General features: G+C 36.4%; 1 protein-coding gene across 23 annotated transcripts in view; it reads left to right on the top strand.

Annotated features, from left to right (window-relative positions):
• Window positions 1-17,465: 17,465 nt before the first annotated feature.
• LOC147837446 (uncharacterized) overlaps window positions 17,466-17,885 on the top strand; it is a 287,795-nt gene continuing 287,375 nt past the window's right edge. For all 23 annotated transcript variants that reach the window (XR_015476787.1, XR_015476790.1, XR_015476783.1 and 20 more), the window contains exon 1: window positions 17,466-17,559. The gene's annotated coding sequence lies outside the window, so the exon portion shown is untranslated. The remainder of the gene's footprint in view (window positions 17,560-17,885) is intronic.

Here is a 17,885-nt window from a genome sequence, read left to right on the forward strand (position 1 = left end):
GGTTGTGTAGTCCAGGGTCCTATATGCTCATTTGGTGGTTGGTTGTTGTTACTATTAATGATTCTCATTATTTTAATTAGCATTATTATTTGTTTTGGAAGCTGTTTATTAAAAAGTAAAGAAAAATACATTTATATATTTATTCACTTTAGATTAGTGTAACAAATTTTACTTATCATTCTTTATAATTCATTTATTTTTGTTCTTGCCTAATACATTTGAATGGTACATTTATGCTTTCAACAAAAATTATTAAGCAGCAAAGCTATTTTTAACATCTATAATAATAAGAAATGTTTTTGTGCACCAAATCGGAATGATTAGTATACATGATTTTTGATGATTACATTTTTGAATATATTAAAACAGAAGAGTTCTTTAGAGAAAGGTTTGTTAATATGTTAACAATGACTCAAATGAGTAAAAAGAAATAAATAAGCAAAAAGAAATAAGCCTTGGTGAGCATACATTCTTAAAAATAAAGGTTGTTCATTGATATTGAGGGTTCCAAGAAAAACCTGTATCTTTTTGATTGCACAGGTTTTTATAGAGGCACAAAATTCTATAGATTGTTTCACTTAAAAGCTTCTTTGAGAAGCTAAAACTTGTCTTTCAAATGCATTCCAGGGAAAACTACTTTTTGGAACCTTTATTTTACAAAGTGTAAGAAATTTTCAAATATGGTGTTGTATACCAGACTAGCAACATATAACTAGAATTGACCTGTAAGAGGACATTTTTGCCTTTGTTTTCTACTTGCAGCTACAAAAAGCTTATTCTGATAAAGTCTGACAGCTAGACACAAGATGGATATCATTGCAGTTTGCCTGCATTGCTGTGGCTTTAGCAGTGTGTTATCTGTTTTCAGGGCACATTTGTATATTGAATTTTTCTAGCACATCAAGGATGTTCAGTGCATGGGTTTTGAAGATGTCTTTATGAAATGTTTTAAAAGTATTAAGTAATTGGTTATCAAAACGTCAATAAGATTTTAAGAAACACAAACTTCATATCTGGTGTGGTAAATAAAAGAACAAATTTATGTACTATTTACATTTGTCCTGTTGTTAATAGTTTGCTTAAAGAGATAGTTAAGATAGATACTAAAGAATGTTCAGAAAAAAAACTTGACTTTCTGAGTATTTTTATGTTCTTATACTATATATGTCGATGGCTGTACCCTAACATTTTTCATTTTTGTGTGTGTATTTTTTCAGAAGAAAGAAATTGAGTGTGAGGAAATGGTGAGGAAATGTTAATTTTTGTGTGAACTACCCCGCTAAGATTTATAATGGACCACAATAAATATTGTTATAAATATAGTTAACAGGTCATATTATTATGTTACATTTCATTCGAATGCATACAATATTAGTATGCAATAATATAAAAAGATATTCATCATTATATTATTATTATAGAGTTTTTAAATTGTTTAAGCATTTCAAAAGCTTGATATTACAAAATAAATTAAAACTATTTAATTGATCAGTTATTGCTTATTATTACAGAATTTTATATTTACAAACTTTTATTTAGCATTATGTAAAAAGAAGAACATTTTACCCATTGGTTTTACCCAGTTAGCATGCTTCTTTTTGAACCACTAGATGGCAACAAAGTACGTAAAATTTTTCACAGGCTACATGCCCTGTTCCACATATAGGCTAATTATTAGTTTGGTTGAGTTTGATTTCTGTAATGTCCGATTTTTCTTTTAAGTTAAGTAAAATGTAAATGTGCTAATACAATTTTTTTCTAATGACAGATGCTAATAGAGATTGTCAGTACATATCCACTGATCTAATGAGAAATACATAATATTGATGTTTAAACGAGATACCAAATATTATAAATCAGTACTGTCATAGTTAAGTAATTCTTAAATATCCGCTAGGAGTTTGCCCTTAGACCTTACTGTAAAAATCCGAGAAGAAAGCACAGAAAGATTGTTCCTATAAATGGCTTGCAGTTGAACCCGTCTCGGCAATCATAGTGTTTTATCTCAGAGCTAGCATGACAACTCTCCATTTGCCTCCAAACCACTTTACGATTGACCCATAAATGAACTCAACTGGTGGCATGGGTTAATCCAGCGCTGCATTCAGTTTAAAGAGCCAACAATGCCAAGTGTTAAGGCTCGTCCGCGAGAACCATGACTAAAGCTAAGTAAAACGCTCAGTATTAGCATCCACACCAGTCAACGAGTATAGCAAGCAGAAATTTAATCTAAGAAGAATAATGAACACTTACTAGGAGCTCTTTTAAGCTACTAGTCAATTAGTTATAACTACTTATATTTATATATTTCATTATATAGTTTTCATTAGATAGCTATTATTAGATTTTATTATTTAGAAATATTAAATATGGTATAGTATTACTAGATATAATATTAGTATCTTATATATATTATTAGAATTTTAGGTAGCCTAGCCTAATTTTTCATTAGCTACTATCACATATTAAATAGATGCTAGTAATTACTTTAGTCCTTTATTGTTTTAAATTTTCTAATTATTTACTAGATATTGGATATAATAGCCTATTGGGTGCTATTTCATCAGATTCAAATAACTTAGTACCTGCTGTTACTTATTCAGATATTTGATTTTCTTTCCAGTTGTGAGTTTTGTATTGTTGCTTTTGACTTCTACAGGGATCAAAACTTTTCAGTTTTAAATAGCATGTGATTTTGCCAAGTAAGATGGGATCCTGGATTAACATCTATGTTGATCCTGGAACATCATTCCAAATAGCCTAATGTCTATACTCTTAAACCTACCCTAGAACTTATTCCCAAAATCAGAGGGGATTAATAGTTGGATAACAACAATAACCTAACTTTAACTGTAAATTAACCCTATTTTATTTGGATACCAGTACTTATTTATTACTTGCACCTATCAAATAGTTAGTTTTTATTTACTACATACAACATTTATTTAATTGACACAAGTTGTTAGTTATTAGATACTATAGCCTACTTATCATTAAATGAGCTACTGTAGGTATTTTACTTGTCGATTAGCTATTGCAGATTTTTAGATACCTGTTTGAAATGTTACAGTAAGATGGTTAACAGTGTCCTTACTAATTATAAGTACTATTGTCATAACATAATGTTAATTTTATTTATTTTGTAAATTATTGTCATGGTTTTAGTAAGCAACCTTGCTCTCACTGGGCTTTTAGAAAAAGATTTGTATAGTTTTTTTTTCATTAACCTCATTTAAGATTATACCTATAGACTACAGTTTATTATCTTAATGTTTTTGCGTGGATCACCTAGAACTTTCACTATATAGAATAATGCAATTAGCAAGCCTATTATGAAGCTCAAACAATGCCACAACACTAAAGCTGCATTAGTATTTTTACAGTTGAGTTGGTGTCTGACCCAGAAAGTCTCTGATGACCTGTAATGCGACTGCATCACAAGCTCCAAACACAAGCGGATGGGATTTATATGCAGCAAACATCCCCTGCAAGTCGCATCCGTAAGTGCCCTGCACGCATATCATACTGACCATCTTTATTGCAGCAAACTATTCTGACACATCAGCCTGAAGAATAATCTGAGTGAGGTCAAAGTATCACAGCAAAGGCGCCTCTGTGAGCTCCTTTTCACACTGCTTTGTCAAGTCTGCAAGCCTTTCCTGCAGCCTGTTCATCTTCAGTGGTTTTTAGTTACACTTAGTAGTCTGACAGCAGCACAGTGCAACCGCAGGACTAATTACACTGCCTGTGTTCTGCATCTCTGGATTAGACTTTGTCGTCAGAATAAAATAACACTTTTTTTTAATGTACTGTAACAGTGCAAGTTTCCAAACAACCGGTGAGATTTTAATTGGTGTATTTTTGAAACATTTTGGCCTTACAAGATGCTTAGATCCATGTGTTGGTCAAAGACTTGTTTTCTTGTACTTTTTACTGATTAATAGGTGTGGGCTGGTTAAGTTTTAGACAATATGATAACCTTGGATAAAAATACCATGGTTTCACAGTATTACAGTATTTTGATTATTGCTCTAAAATAAGTTCTTTTTAAATGTCTGATTAAAAAACAAAACCTTTTTTTTTACTCTGTTGAACACAATATATTTAGTTTTAGGAAACATTTATAAAATTTTAGAACAGTAAACATGTCAGGCTAAATAATATAAATAAATAATTGACTTCTGCTGTCTTTGTTGCTTTTAAAAACACACATTTAATTACAACACATAAAAACATAAAAAAAAAAACCTTACATATACCTTAGGAATGGTAAAACAGAAAGTTTAGCGGTTTTTAAACCGCAGAAAACCTTGAAAATGGTTATCACTCCACTCATTATTACAGCACATTTAACCCTCCTGTCGTGTTCAGCTCCATTCCCTCACTTCAGTGTTTCTGATCAAAATTGACAGTCCATTTTAACTGCTCTTAAATTACCGACTTATTATTAAAATAAAAAATATTTTCCACCACCAAATGTTTATTCAACATTTTTTAGCTGTGAACAATTTCTTAAAGTAGTGCCTAACATTAATTTATAGAATTAGACATAAAATAACTGCAGTGAAAATACAAATAGTGAGTGATAAAGTTAGGGTGGTGTACAGTTCTCACGGCACAATCTCACGGCAATTCCTAACTTTTTGATTTAGTGACTAATTTGTATGAATTTGTATGATCTAATTTGTACAATTTTGTACGATTTGCTGATCATCCAATGACGGTTGGGTTTAGGGGCGTGGTTGGGTGCCACGCCTCCTTTTTAAATCATCCATTTTCATACAAATTAGCCATTAAACTGACAAAACATAAAATACTTGCGTTTCCTCGTGAGATCAGGCTGGTACAGTACATGCTGGGCATGTTTTCTGTCTGATGGATGAAAATAGTCTGGATGCCATTTATTTCCTATGGGGGTCACTTGTACGTGGGAACACCATAGGTGTACAGTTTTGACTAAATAGGTGTAACAGGTTTGATTAAAACACTAAAACAGAGGTGGCCAACCCTGTTCCTGGAGAGCCACCTTCCTGCAGATTTCAGTTGCTACCCATATCAAACACACCTGAACCAATTAATTAGGACCTGAACACCACGTGATAATTACAGGCCGGTGTGTTTGATATGGGTTGCAACTGAAATCTGCAGGAAGGTGGCTCTCCAGGAACAGGGTTGGCCACCCCTGCACTAAAACTTCAATGAAAGAGGGGATCATCACTTTTATGTGTTCAAATGCATAATGTTTGGGATATCATAAGGCCTTGAGGCAATCAGATGTAAAACACAATATTTATGAGTGTTAAAATTGTAAATTGGTCAGTTTTGACCCAAACACAACAGAAATGTTAAAAAAATCATTAAAAAATATAGTAAAGTTTCAGTTTGAAACTCATTTTACAAGACGTTTTTCCTCACATTACATAATCCCTAAAAACTTTTATTGAATAAAATATATATTTTTTAACCCATCCAAAAATATTGTCACAGGAAAAATACAGGAAGTGGCTAATTACACTTTTTAAATTTACAGTATTACTGGCGATTTTTGTTGTCAGTACTGTAAAATTTACAAGTGCTCTGTAAATTAACAATTACAATAATGCTGTAAAACTACAGCACAGTTGTATTTGTTAATTTACAGTTAGCTTGTACATTTTGCAGTAATACTGTAAAAAAATCCCAGTAATACTGTAAATTTACAAGCACACTGTAAATTAATAATTACAGTTGTGCTGTAAAACTATAACCAAAGTTGTCAGTAACACTGCTAATGTGGGATATGCACACAGTCTTTAAATTTCAGTCCGCCAGCCTCAGGGCTTCCAGTTAAGTGTCATCCCATACGAAATGGCAGCGTTTAAGTTCTGATTTCTTTTAAAAAACAGAGATCTTCACTGCCTGGCTGAGATACAATATAAAGTGGGTATCAGACTAAACAAGAAGCACTGCATTAAATTATATTTTTCCGCACCATATCTTTAAAATTTAGAAATTACTTTTACCCCAGTATTCTCAATTGAGTTTAAATGGTCTTTCACCATATTTTACAGTTTGTTTAGCTGAATGTGTTTTAATTACAGTAAAACATCAATGCTGTAAATGTAACCTTATGAAATTGAAAATAGTCACAAAAAGCTTTCACTGGAAGTCATCACTGGCTGAAAAACACTAGCTGTGCACAGAGCCCATTTTACAACAACTTTTCACAGTGTATCGTTTTTAAAAGCTTAATTTTATATAATAATTTCTACAAAATCAGAATATTTGTTTTCTGTACAGCAATTTGTCTTCAAATTAATACCTTACAATGCTAATCGAAACTTTTCTAAATGTATGTTTCAGTATGAACATATGTTGAAATATTAGAAAAGTAGCAGGTATAAACAAGTGTAATCAATAATCCTAATCATTGTGCTCCACGGATTGATTTCACTGTAACACTGACACATCCTTCATTCATTCATTTTTTTTTCAGCTTAGTCCCTTTATTAATCCGGCGTCGCCACAGCAGAATAAACCACCAACTTATCCTGCACATGTTTTATGCAGCGGATGCCCTTCCTGCTGCAATCTATATAGGAAACACTCATACACTCTAATTTACACATTTACACTACAAACAATTTTAGCTTACCCAATTCACCTAAACCACATGTCTGTGGGGGAAACCGCAGCACCCAAAGGAAACCCATGCAAATGTGGGGAGAACATGCAAACTCCACACTTAAATGCCAACTGACCCAGCCGAGGCTCGAACCAGCAGCCTTCTTGCTTTTTGCTTATTCACAGCACTACCTGCGCCACCACGCCACCTACACTGAAACATATCTTATTCTTAAGCTGTAACATACTGTATAATAATGACTTACAGACACTAACTAATAATCAAACAGAATAATGACAATACCAAATAGCCACTACAAGTCAACTTGAGTTCTATTATAATAACATTGAAATTGTTTGTTTATTTAGTTAGTTTAGTTCGCTAGCTAGTTAGATATTCAGTAAATTATTAAAAAACACAATGCTATGAAACAAAATATTCCCTCAAACCTGATGCTTAGCACTGTCACCTCAGAGCAAAAAGTTCTATGGTTTGATTCCCAGTCGGCATTTCTGTGTGGAGTTTGCATGTTCTCCCTGTCCCACAATCCAGAGACATGCATTACAGGTGAACTGAATAAACTAAATTGGCCATTGTGTGTGTGTGTGTGTGTGTGTGTGTGTGTGTGTTTGTGTGTTTGTGTGTGTGTGTGTGTGTGTGTGTGTGTGTGTGTGTGTGTGTGTGTGTGTGTGTGTGCGTGTGCATGTGCGTGTGTGTGTTTGAATAACTTTGTATCGGCGTTTCCCAGTACTGAGTTGCGGCTGGAAGAGCATCTGCTGTGTAAAACATATGTTGCAATAGTGGGCGGTTCATTCCGCTGTGGCGACCACTAAAATAGAGACTAAGTCGAGGGAAAATTAATGAATACAAAAACTTAAAGCCAACATTCTAGTTTGCTGACAGTTTGTCACATGCTTGTTCTTAAAATATCTTACACAATCAATTAAATGCTTTGTTTTAGTTGCGGCGACATATACATCACACTGAACTGAACTGTAAAAACTGGACTGAAGCACTTTAAATTTACTAAAACTTTATTTATATTTAGCTGCTTTGACACAATCCACATTATAAAAGCGCTGTAGACATAAAGATGTATTGAACTGAATTGAATTAGAGACTAATAGCTCTGTTTTCCTTCTCTGTGTTTGTCTTTATATATCATTTGTTTCTCATAATCTCTTTATCATTTTTATTTTTACCACTTTTTTCTGTTCTTTTTTTTTTCTCCAGTTGTTTACATTCAACTTAAAATTCCTCAGATATTTTTTTTCGTCTTTCTCGTGTGTAATTGTAGGCTCAGCACATCCACAGAGTTTTTGGCTGGAACCCACAGTTTAGGCCTCTGCATCCATGTAAAGAGCCCCGCTGCTTTCTTCTTTCTCTTTCTCTCTCTGCCTCTCTCTCTCCCGGCGGTGAGGTGTGCTCAATGTGGCAGAGATAATTTGTTTGCTTTGCAATTATTTTCCATCAGTGGAGACAAATTGATTTGTACAGCATAAAGCGACAGTGAGGGTGCAGTGCGCTATAAGCAGCTCAGACAGATCAGCGCTAACTTGCTTATGCTAAAGTCTGACAGACAATGGCACTGTCCCTGTCATTCACTCGCTGGTGAGCACAACCGTGCTGCTCTGAAGTCAGTCCGCTCTCCAGTATGTGGTAGAACTTGTTGTTTGCTTTATGAAAGTTAGCGAATCATGATCGTTAATGCATGACAGAGTTGGACAATTACCATACCAATGTCGATCTGAGTTAGCCTTCCCTGTTAATTGTCAATAACATGTCATCTAAAGGAGTCTTCTGGTATTGCAATTTTTTTTTAAAACACATGCAAGCACGCACACACACATACACACGTGCACACAGGTTTGTTTTTGTGAAATGTGGGACATAGGTGTTCATTGTTTTATAATGTACTCCAACCCCATCCTTAAACCAAACCCTCCCAGGAAACCGTGTACTGTGTTACTTTCTGAAAAAAAAGCTTTTTGAGAAATCATCACATGACATCAGCATGTCCACATAATTCATCACCTTCTTGTAATACCAGTGTCATACCGTTGTTATATAGATTTGTGTTGTGAAAAAAAAATCGGCTGAGGGATTTTCTCTTCTGGATTGCTTTTTAAAACTGTTGGTCGGGTTTAGGGAAGTGGGTGGGTGCTGGTCAGTCGGTGCTTTTGAAAACACTATTGGTTAGGTTTGGAGAAGATGGTTGGGTCAGTCGATCGCTCTGTCATTCTGTCAGTCAGTAAATCAGTCATTTGACAGTGGCCTCTGGTGGATTTATATGAGACTAGCAGGCACAAATGGCACTTCCGAGAGAAATTTGAGACCTCAAAAAGTGTACACAGCGGCCTCTGGTGGATTTCGCAAACACATAAAACTGCAAAAAATGTATCTCCTGTGACGTATTTGGTGCTCTCCAGAAATGAATATAGTGGTACGTTTTCAGAGAAAGCCTGGGTTGATTTTAGATTTACCCTTTTCTTCTCTTTCTGTTTCTCTCTTTTTAGTTTTATGAAGTTGAAAATCTTGAAATATGTTGACTTTATTTAATTCTTTTTTTTTGGCTTAAATTCTTAAAATTTTTGCTAAAATTCAGTATGATTTTATGCTCGTTTTATTTTTTTAACTTTATTAGGTTTCATACTGTTTTCCTATAGTATATCTTTTTTTTTCTGACAGTTTTTTTTCCTCAAAAAGCGTAGACACTAAAGGATACTTGAGACCCACTTAGTGAAACTTTTCACTAATTTGCCTATAAACTTTAGACCAGGGGTCTCAAACTCGCGGCCCGCGGGCCATTTGCGGCCCTCAGTGCAATATTTTGTGGCCTGCGCCGACCGCTGTACACTGACAGAATATGCGGAGCGGGGAGAGAGAGCGCTCCCCGCTCCGCTGATTCTATCCGTACACAGCGGTCACTGGCATTCCCCGCCCGCCGTCTAAACAAAGGGGCGGGGATGCCGGTGACGTCACCTCGCACCCCGCCCCTTTGTTAGACGCTGTGACGGGCGGGAAGGAGGGAACTCGCGCCGGCCAGAACCAAGGTAAGCTGTTCCCGCCCCTGCCTGCCACTTAGCTACCTATCTGCAGCCTGCCACCTACCTAGCTACAGCCTGCATATTATATATATTATAGGTAGTTTGATTGAGTTCCCCCAAGCCATACTGAGGGTCTCAACTGCTTCCGCTCTAAAGCCAAATGTGGTTCAGATTTGTGAGAAGAAACGCTGTCAAGTCTCTGGCAGCAAGGAGTAGGCAAAAGATGCCATGTTCAGAAGAACTGTTCATAATCTTCACTCAATGTTCTATTAATGTTCAGGACACTTCATGTTCAGAAGAAATAATTAAAACTGTTAATAATGACATTTGAGGACTTTTTTTTTTTTTGTGAAATCCCTTATGCGGTCCAGCCTCACCCAGACTGTGCCTCCTGCGGCCCCCAGGTAAATTGAGTTTGAGACCCCTGCTTTAGACCAATCTGCAAAACTACATGCAAATTATGTGTTTTAAACTCAGTTTGTTATTGTAAAACAAACATTTCGCAAGACTCTAAACCCAATTCCCGTAATTAAAAACAGTAATGGGAACAACTCTTGTTTTTACTTGGGGGAAAAACATACATTTAAAATTGATGCTTCATTTACTAATTACTGATACAGACTTTTAACTGATTTTGTTGAGCCCTATACAAAAACACACACAAAAATACTCTGTTCATTCATTCATTTTTCTTTGGCTTAGTCCCTTTATTCATCAGGTGTCACCACAGTGGAATGAACCACCAACTTATCCAGCATGTTTTACACAGCGTTATTATATGGTAACCCTTTATTTAATGGTGTCCGCGTAACCCCAACAAGTACATCATTAAATAATATTACTCAGTACTTAAATATGTAGCTCCAATGAAACAAGGACACCTAAAAATAGTGTAACATAAAATATTTATGCCCCCCTGACACATTTGTATTTATAGTGCACATATATACTGAATATGCATTCATACTGTATATACAGTGTGCTTCTGTGCTTAAATCTATGTGTGAGTGCTTTGACAAACTCCTGTGCTCCACTGAAAAAGACACACGAGAGTAGTGTTTTATATTTTTCACATCTGTGTGTAGTTTGACGTGTATATGGCTAATTTTTTATGTTTGTGTGCTTAGCTACTATTCAAAAAATAACATTTTGAAAGAGTTAAAATGGGTTTGAAGGAAGTATCTGTTTTGGTAGGATTTGTGTGACATTTTCCATAATGTGTGTTGTTTAGTCTTGAAAAACGCCTTCAAAAACAGGAAGTATTGTGAGTACAGCTTAAAAAAACTAATATACTTTATACTGAGAATATCCTCTTTCACTTTTCATTTCTTATTTGCAATGACCTTTAAACCCCTAATTATTTCCTTTAAAGGGCACCTGTAGCGGCATTTTTGCTTTAAGCCTCTATCACAGTAAGTTAAACAATGACGCATGAGTCCGCTGTTAATCCTTGTGCCATCAAATAAGTGAAATAGCTCTATTGCTCCTCAGTAGCACTCTTCACCACATACAAACTCACGGTCGGAAAATTGTTTCCTCTTCACTTACTGCCCCACGTACTACCTGACTGCCTTAAATCCCGATTTCGACAGAATAAAAGTCTTTATTCACAAAATAAAACAATAAAGCAAATACTCCAACATGAATTGTATATAAAGCAAATACTTAAACCTGAATACAATAATTATCAAATGTAAACTTAATAATAATAACAATAATCATATCATCCAATCAACCTATTTAATCCAAACATAATATTATTAAAAGAAATGGCTCGAACAGCACCTATGAAGAAAATCATCTTTTGTAAGCTGTTTGGACAGAACTGTATAGGTATAGTGTGTCTAGTCATATTAGAGTGATAGAAAACACAATAAGTCTTTTTTTATTTTGTTAAATAAGGATCCAAATCCTTCCCGTTTTGAGGCCCACCGCAACATGATGTAGGAGTGCGGTTTCCCTGCCCACTATTAGTAACAGGTATAATCATATCAACAAGACAGAACTTGCTCAAAGGGGATTAAAAAGAAAAGGGATTAAAAGATCTGTTCAGCGCTCTGTCATTATCAGATGTGATCAAGAACGAGTTTTGAAGGTTTAAATGTGTTAAAAATAGTGCATGTTTGTAACGAATTACAGCGATTTTACCGTCTTTATCACCACAGCCGCATGTCAGTACAATTATGAAAGAAGACACTTCAATCCCGGTTTGTGGACGTTAAATCAGGTTTATTTTGTATATTAACATAACACATATCCATACAGCAGTGAATATTAATGTCTATCCGATTTTGCAGTGCAAAAACAGTGCAAAGATAAATGTGCACGCTGTGTGTTTGCGTGAACGTTGTAACGACATTGTGTGTGACTCATCGTTGCAACTTCACAGCAAATACATCAAATAATCATTGGGAAAGTTCTTACTGTAGTATTCATGGTTTCTGCTACATTAATTTTTCCATGGCGGGAAGCCACGGCAAAATTGATCCCGCCACGTCTACATTACAGCTTTTAATTCAAAACATTCAGTCGTGTTTTTTATTAGCGGGTAATAATCGCACCATTGACTGACAGCCAGCAAACACGACGTATAGCCGTTTCACTTTACTTCAGGGCGCATTAATGCCGCTCTGTAGGTCTATTGGAGACATTCATAAATATTCCCAGCAAATTTAATAAATGTTGAAGACATACTCGCTACATAAACGGACTAAATCGCTCTTCAGCAGCGTTTATTTAAGAGCGCACAGGAAGAACTGCGCTTGAGCAGCGTATATTTGAGGGGGCGTGCAAGAAGTTTTGTGCACGAGCAGAGGAAAACAGCGCGCAAGCAAAGAGATTTGCATTCTCGTAGGCTATTACATAAACGTGATCTTGACATTTGTCATTGAAATAACGCTACAGGAAGTTGGTAGATCTTTGTAAAAAAAAAGGCCTGCCACCACAACTGGAAAAAATCCTAGAGGAAACACTGGTATTTCTTACAAACTTTACGTGTGATCTGCTTTCTTCATGTCTGTCACTGTGCTGATTATCTGCCACAGCCGAGGTGGAGATTGAGGCACACTCTGACATAAACGTGAGAACGGTGGGTGGGGAAAACTAGCATTAAAGGCACAAGCAACAAAAACAGCTACATTGTGTTCAGAGCAGAAAACAGTGTTCTGAAAGCTATAATGAATAATCTGATGGGTGTTTTAAGCTGAAACTTTACAGACACATTCTGGAGAAACAAAAGACTTATCTTAAATCTTTAAAATGGAGAAAAATGGGTGCCCTTTAAACTTTAGAAAAAGTACATCTAGATTGCCTATATCTGCTAGTGAAAAAGCTGTGAATGACGGTCATATGCTGAGCTCACACACTTGCCTCTCTCTCTCTCTCTCTCTCTCTCTCTCTCTCTCTCACTCACATGTACAAGCACAAACACACACACACTGCTCCCCCATGTGAGCCAGTGAGTTCAGGGGTCACCAATTACTTGGGGAGGCTGAGAAAGTTGCAGAGGCCAAACCCACGACTGCCATGTTGAATTAATGTCTGCTTGCTCACAGGTAGAAGTCAGACTCACTCCAGCTCAGTGGATCATTCAGTTACGGGCCAGTCATGCAGCATGCAAAGTGTATTTGAAACCACTTGCATGTACAAAAAAATTTCATGTACTGTAAAATGGGGAAAGATCATTTTAAAGGTGTTTTTGTAGACATCCATGTTAACATGAAACATATTATTTCAAGCATACATTGAAAACATTAATACAGAAATACAGTAAAAGCATGGTTTATTATACTTGTCTGCAAGATATGCTGAAATATGCAATACAAAACAATACCTTGCTTAAATATAAAGGCAAGACACTACAAGCAAATGTATATGCAAATTAATGCATAATTTATAATAATATATCCCTCATTTGCACCTTTAAACCAAACCATTCAGAAAAAAAATGTAACTGGTCTGATCGGGAATATACACTACCGGTCAAAAGTTTGGGGTCAGTTTTTCTTTTTATTTATTTTTTAAGAAAATCATTCTGTTCATCAAAGCGGCATTTATCAAATGTAAAAACTGTTGAATATATATTTTTAAATATAATATTAAAATAACTGCTTTCTTATTGTATGTAGTTTCAAATGAAATTAATACTCCAGTCATTGCTTTTATTACTACACTTACCGGCCACTTTATTAGGTACTAGTACCAGGTTGGACCTCCTTTTGCCTTTAGAACTGCCTTAATCCTTTGTGGCATAGATTCAACAAGGTGCTGTAAATACTTCTTAGAGATTTTGGTCATATTGACATGATAGCATGTTGCTGCAGAATTGTTGGAGAGATTATGGTTGTCGCGCGTAAACTAAAGACCGGGAAGGGCACTTTCTATCCAAGACTAAAATGGGCATGTGCACTGCACAGGTTGAGCCCTATGTGTGCAAGTGCCTGCTGCTGGAAGTCATCAGAAGATGGGTACACTGTGGTCAATAAGAGATGGACATGGTCAGCCTCAGGTGACCTGTGGCCTGTGTGAATTGTAGCCTCAGTTTCCTGTTCTTATCTGTCAAGAGTGGCACCCGGTGTGGTCTTCTGCTGCTGTAGCCCATCTGCCTCAAGGTTCGACGTGTTGTGCGTTTAGAGATGCTCTTCTGCATACCTCAGTTGTATCGAGTGGTTATTTGAGTTACTGTTCCCTTTCTATCAGCTGGAACCAGTCTGGCCATTCTCCTCTGGCATCAACAAGGCATTTGCGCCCACAGAACTGCAGCTAACTGGATATTTTCTCTGTTTTGGACCATCTCTGTAAAATCTAGAGATGGTTGTGCATAAAAATTTCTAGAAGTTTCTATAATACTCAGACCAGCCCGTCTAGCACCAACAACCATGCCACTTTCAAAGTCACTTAAATCCCTTTTTTTCCCTATTCTGATGCTCAGTTTGAACTGCAGCAGATAGTTTTGAACATATGCATTGAGTTGCTGCCATGTGATTGGCTGATTAGAAATTTGCGGTAACAAGCAGTTGGACAGGTGTACCTAATAAAGTGGCCGTTGAGTGTATTACTACTACTAATAACAATAATAATAATAATAAATATTAGAATGATTTCTGAAGGACCAAGTGACTGAAGACTGAATTAATAAAGCTGAAAATTCATCTCTAATGTTACTGGAATAAATCATTAAATTAAATAATAAACTCCTTTTGAAGTTATTTTAAAGTGCAATAACAATTCACAATGTTACAATTTGTGCTGTATTTCTGATAAAATAAATGCAGCTTTGGTGAGCAGGAGAAGCTTCTTTTAAAACATTTAAAAATCCTACTGACCCCAAACTTTTGATCGGCGGTGTAGATATAACGAATATAAATCCCCTGCAGTGTCTTGCCTCAAAATCAAAACTGCAATATAATTCCTAAAATTGTTCCATTAAATATATTCAAAGCGTTTGGATATTACATAAATAAACAGTTCTGTGTGTCAGTTGTTTTCCTTTTCATGTTAATCCTCCTGAGCGAGGACAATATTCTTTAAACAGGGGTCTGGATGTGAGCCCTGAATTCCTCCCATTGCTGCAGCTTTCCTCACTCCGGTCACTCAGACGGCGTTTGTTCAGCGTTCGAAAGCTCTCTCCACCCTGTGTAGAAAGAGAACAAGAAACGTGGCCATTGTTCAGGGCAGAGTTTGCAGAAGGCAAGCCCTTTGCACTTTGTGAATGATTTAAATCTCAATGGGTCTGATTCATTGTGTTCAGCCGGACCAGCATAATTTGCAAAAACAGCACTTGATTTTGTAATAAAGGTCCAGTGTCGCCTTCAATTGAGTCCTGCTGCTCAGTGGCAGTAATTACAGAGGCCTTCTCCCTCTCTCTCTCTCTCTCTCTCTCTCTCTCTCTCTCTCTCTCTCTCTCTCGTTCTTTCAGTGGCAATGTGCTCTGAACATTATAGACAATATCACACTGAGAGACAAGTGTTTTAACTGTAGCTGTTATTTTTTTTAAGCAAATGATTTTCTGAGTTGTGTCCTTAATCATATCAAATCTGCATTTGCTGATAAAATTCCTTTAATGAAGAGTACTGTGATAAGTAAAGCAAACAATATGCTTGTTAAAGTTAGCATGAAGTGCTATGCTGTACTTGCTGCACATCTGAGTGAAACAAGACATGTTTGTGACATTAGATTTTGTTAAATAAGAATACAATTTTATTTTATAGGGCGACATGCTGGCTCAGTGGTTAGCACTGTCGCTTCACAGCTAGAAGGTCACTGGTTCGAGTCCTAGTTGCAGGGTCAGTTGGCATTTTTGTGTGGAGTTTGCATGTTCTTCCCCCTGTTGGCGTGGGTTTCCTCTGGGTGCTCCGGTTTCCCTCACAGTCCAAAGACATGCGCTATAGGTGAATTGAATAAACTAAATTGGTCGTAGTCTATGAGTTTGCATGTGCATGTGCATGTGAGAGTATTTAGGTGTTTCCCAGTAGGCTACTGGGTTGCAGCTGGAAGGACATCTGATATGTAAAACATATGCTGGATAAGTTGGCGGTGGATTCCGCTGTGGCGACCCCTGATGAATAAAGGGACTAAGCCAAAGGAAAATGAATGTATGAATAAAGTTAGCATGTAGCGTTGTGCTATGCACTTTGTGATGCATATCTGAGTACAACAAAATAACATGTTTGGTGACATTAGATTTTCTTAAGAAAAAAGAATGCAAAACTGAATTTTATTGTAGTTGTAGAAATCTAGAGGCCTTTTTTGTAATTTTTTTTTACCCCTAAACATGTCTATGAATTAATATAACTGACTGAAGAAGCTAGCAGGTGCATTAAAAAAAAACAAAAAAAAAACAGCAATATGTATTTCAATACCAGTCATTAAGGCAGTAGTTCTCAAACTTTTTTTCACCAAGTACCACCTCAGAAAAAATTGTCTCTCAAAGTACAACCTTAATGAAATACATAGTAGGCCTAAATAAGAGGCTACAGCTCTGCACAGTTCACAAATGTGGCAGATTAATTTGTATAATATTTATTATTTTCAGTCAATTTAAACATAATACATAGTTTGAACAATAACACACTTACAGTTAAAAAAAGATAAATAAAACTTCAACATTGAAATTAAAATGTGATCTTAAAAGTTAATTAAAAACTGCACTGTTCTTAAAAAGAAAACTACTGTCCTTAAATATAAAGTATTATCAAAAATAATAATACTGGCAATCCCAGATAGGCCCCACGTTGGCCAGCCCAGGTGGGTCCCACGCGGGCCAGCCCAAGTCGGCCCCATGCGGGCTAGCCCAGGTGGGCCCCACGCGGACCAGCCCAGATTGGCCCCACGAGGGCCAGCCCAAGTCGGCCCCACAAGGGCCAGTCCAGGTGGGTCCCACGCGGGCCAGCCCAGATGGGCCCCACGCGGGCCAGCCTAAGTCGGTCCCACGCGGGCCAGCCCAGGTGGGTCAGCCTAGGTTGATTCCGCTGTGGTGACCCCTGATGAATAAAGGGACTAAGCTGAAGGAAAATGAATGAATGAATAAAGTTACCATGTAGCATATAATGCAAATCTGAGTAAAAAAATAACATGTTTGGTGACATTTGATTTTCTTAAGAAATAAGAATGTAAAATTAAATTTTATTTTAAATCTAGAGGCCTTTTTGTTAATTTTTCAAACATGAATTAATAAAACTGACTGAAGAAGCTAGCAGGTGCATTAAAAAAAAGAACAGCAATATGTATTCACATGCTATCGTTTAGAGTAAAATTAGCTTGAATTTTGTGCTTGGATCTGAATGCACTAATGTGTAGCTCCACTTGGTGGCAACACTCGCAAGTTGTCTGTTGTAGAACAATTTGAGGACGACGATGGAATTTGACTGAAGAAGTTGACGGCTGGCTAAGTGGCGGTGAGATCAGCAGGTACTTTCCATACAAAGTACATTATTAAAACAACATACAATGTTTACAGATTGGATGAAGCTTCACAGACGCTTGCGGTGTGCGTGTTTTAAGCTTGAGATTTCGCGTCACCTAATAACGGTGGACAAAAACCGATCTGACAAGTTTGGGTTTAATCAAATTTAAATGTGAATTTAAAACTAGTTCGTTTGTTGTAATTTTTGTTTACTGTCATTGTTATTCAAAATGTTGTTACGGTCAAGTCTTGTACTAACAAAGTTACGCTAGCACCGAAATTACACGATGAACGCTACATTAGACTTCTAACAAGAAAACTATAACGTTAC

Source organism: Danio rerio, chromosome 1 (assembly GCF_052040795.2).
Source record: "Danio rerio strain M-AB ecotype USA chromosome 1, GRCz13ab, whole genome shotgun sequence".
Taxonomy (NCBI): domain Eukaryota; kingdom Metazoa; phylum Chordata; class Actinopteri; order Cypriniformes; family Danionidae; genus Danio; species Danio rerio.